This window comes from Delphinus delphis, chromosome 4 (genome assembly GCF_949987515.2).
Source record: "Delphinus delphis chromosome 4, mDelDel1.2, whole genome shotgun sequence".
NCBI classification, from domain to species: Eukaryota; Metazoa; Chordata; class Mammalia; order Artiodactyla; family Delphinidae; genus Delphinus; species Delphinus delphis.
Window position 1 is genome coordinate 77,646,335 of NC_082686.1, and position 2,853 is coordinate 77,649,187.

Sequence of the window (2,853 nt, forward strand, 5' to 3'; positions counted from 1 at the left end):
CTAAGATCTCACTGATGAGTAAGAATTAGAAAAAGACAAGGGGAAAGAATGTTCTACTCTGAAGGAATACTATGTGTGAAGGATGTGTCTCTCAATTTTTTGCTGTTTTTAAGTCTAAATTCTTTTATTTTCTTTACTCTTTTATCCCAATGTCATTTATATCAGTTTGTTAATATATAATTTTATTAAACCACATCATAAATATGTGGTTATATTTTTTGAAAGTACCTTTCTCTGAATTTTAATTAAATTGTACCAGGAAAGGCAGTCTGGCATGGTGAAGCTTTGAAGCCTAGATTTCAAGAGTAAGACATTCAACAAAGCATTTCCCGGCGGGTCACGCTCTCGCTAGCTCTCTTTCTGCCGCCATCTTGGTTCCGCGTTCCCCGCACAAAATGCCCGGTGAAGCCACAGAAACCGTCCCTGCTACAGAGCAGGAGTTGCCACAGCCCCAGGCTGAGACAGGGTCTGGAACAGAATCTGATAGTGATGAATCAGTACCAGAGCTTGAGAAACAGGATTCTACACAGGCAACCACACAACAAGCCCAGCTGGCAGCGGCAGCTGAAATCGATGAAGAACCAGTCAGTAAAGCAAAACAGAGCCGGAGTGAAAAGAAGGCACGGAAGGCTATGTCCGAACTGGGTCTTCGACAGGTTACAGGGGTTACTAGAGTCACTATCCGGAAATCTAAGAATATCCTTTTTGTCATCACAAAACCAGATGCATACAAGAGCCCAGCTTCAGATACCTACATAGTTTTTGGGGAAGCCAAGATCGAGGATTTATCTCAGCAAGCACAGTTAGCAGCTGCTGAGAAATTCAAAGTTCAGGGTGAAGGTGTCTCAAACATTCAAGAAAACACACAGACTCCAACTGTACAAGAGGAGAGTGAAGAGGAAGAGGTTGATGAAACAGGTGTGGAAGTTAAGGACATAGAATTGGTCATGTCACAAACAAATGTGTCGAGAGCAAAGGCAGTCCGAGCCCTGAAGAACAACAGTAATGATATTGTAAATGCTATTATGGAATTAACAATGTAACCATCTTGAAAAGAGGACCTTTTTTTGGTGTTTCAAAAGAGTAACTGCAGCTGGGTTTGAAATTTGTACTGTTTCTATCATTAATAAAGTTATGGCTTCTTGTTGGATAAAAAAAAAAACAAAGCATTTCCCTCCCAAATTTTCATTTTCTTCACTTGTAAAATGGCAATGGGCTATTGTAAAGACCATAAAACATAATATATATGGAGATGCTTGTGCAGATGTAGGCTTTCCATAATAACTGGACTATTATTCTGCCGGGTCAAAGGATCAGCACGAGTAAAAGTCATGAAATGTGAACACAAAAGGCATGTTTAAGAAAGCAAATAATCCGTATTAGCTGGAGCCTTGAAATCTAATGCAAGAGGAAACCGAAAACTACATTTAAGCAGTATGGTTGTGGGTCTTAAATACTAGAGGTAAGAGCTTACTGAACTTAATAGACAGGTCTCCCGATGTAGGTTATGAGTCTTTACTAACGACACCAGAGCAAGAGCCAGTATTCTCTGGGGAACTCTATAGCATCTGGTAATATCTATAAAGCTTCTATAAATAACAACTGATTATATTATGCTGTTTTCACAACTGATTTGGGAGCAGTGTAAATATTTCTTCAGTTTCCAAGTATTCCTGATTTGAAGTTGGGCTCCAGAAAGCTGTTTAACAGATGCAGTAACATTTTTAAGGTATACAAAAAGAAATATAAATGTTAAGCTAAATTTAGAACTATCTTAAAATTTTCCGGACTATAAGATGTAGCAGTCCAGCCATGCAGCTTGTGTATGCAAGGGGTGGGAAAGTGAGATAGTCACAACAACAAGGGTCTCGGGGACCAAGCACATGACCTTGGCAAAGCTGTGCTGAGTGACACAGGATTCTGAGGTGAACGCGGTGATGACCTTGAGAAAGCAACTGTGCTATTGAGTGTTCTGGTCTCAGACGCAGCCAGAGGATCCTGCTGAGAAGACCTTTGGAAAAAATGTACAGTTCAGAGGGAGACATTGCCAAGATTCTGAGGCAGTTCTGAGAGGTCTTCTTGAGGAAACCAGAAAGGCATCTAGTGTTATATAAAGAGCCTGGGTCCAGGAAGCAGAATACTTGGCTCTGAGGCCCAGCTAGTAACTATTAGCTGAATCTTCTACAAGATACTTTACCACCCTGAGACTCATTTTCATCATCTGAAAAATGGAATAAAGTTAGAGACTTATTCATAAGGTTGTTGTGAGAAAGAAATAATATTGCATCTTAAAAGACTTCTATGGAATTTAAGGTATTATACAAAATGTAATACATAAAACATAAGTGGCAGACCAGAGAAGTCAATAAAAAAAACTATTAAAAACTGGAAATTTTGTTTTAATTTTGTTTTAATTTTGTTTTAATTTTTTAACTATATATATGTTTGTGGGGTTTGGAGCACATTGGTTTTCTAGGCTCTAAGGTACCCAGATTTTATCTTGAACTCCTATAGTCCCTTTCCAATAAAATTAAAAGAAAATTCCTATTTGAAAAGCAAGATAAATCTCAACTAAAGACATCATTTAATAATTAAGAAAAGAGGACATGAATCGATGGCATCGCACAAGAGATTGAACCAAACACAGGGTTAGAAATGCCCAATGTATAGTTCTTGCACAAATTGAGACAGTATTTAGGATTCTCTTCCTGATGAGACAAGGGAAGAGCCTAGAGTTCAAAACGTATTTAAAATTAACATTAGAAGCCTTTCTATTCCAGGGACAGACATTCACTGCTGTACCTTGTATCTGGGACTCAAGTTCAAACTCATTTCACTGTGAAATGAGTTTCT

The 2,853-nt window shown here is 38.5% G+C and overlaps 1 pseudogene; it reads left to right on the forward strand.

The window, feature by feature from the left end:
* The first annotated feature begins 340 nt into the window (after positions 1–340).
* Positions 341–1,156, forward strand: LOC132424147 (nascent polypeptide-associated complex subunit alpha pseudogene; annotated as a pseudogene).
* The last annotated feature ends 1,697 nt before the right edge of the window (positions 1,157–2,853 follow it).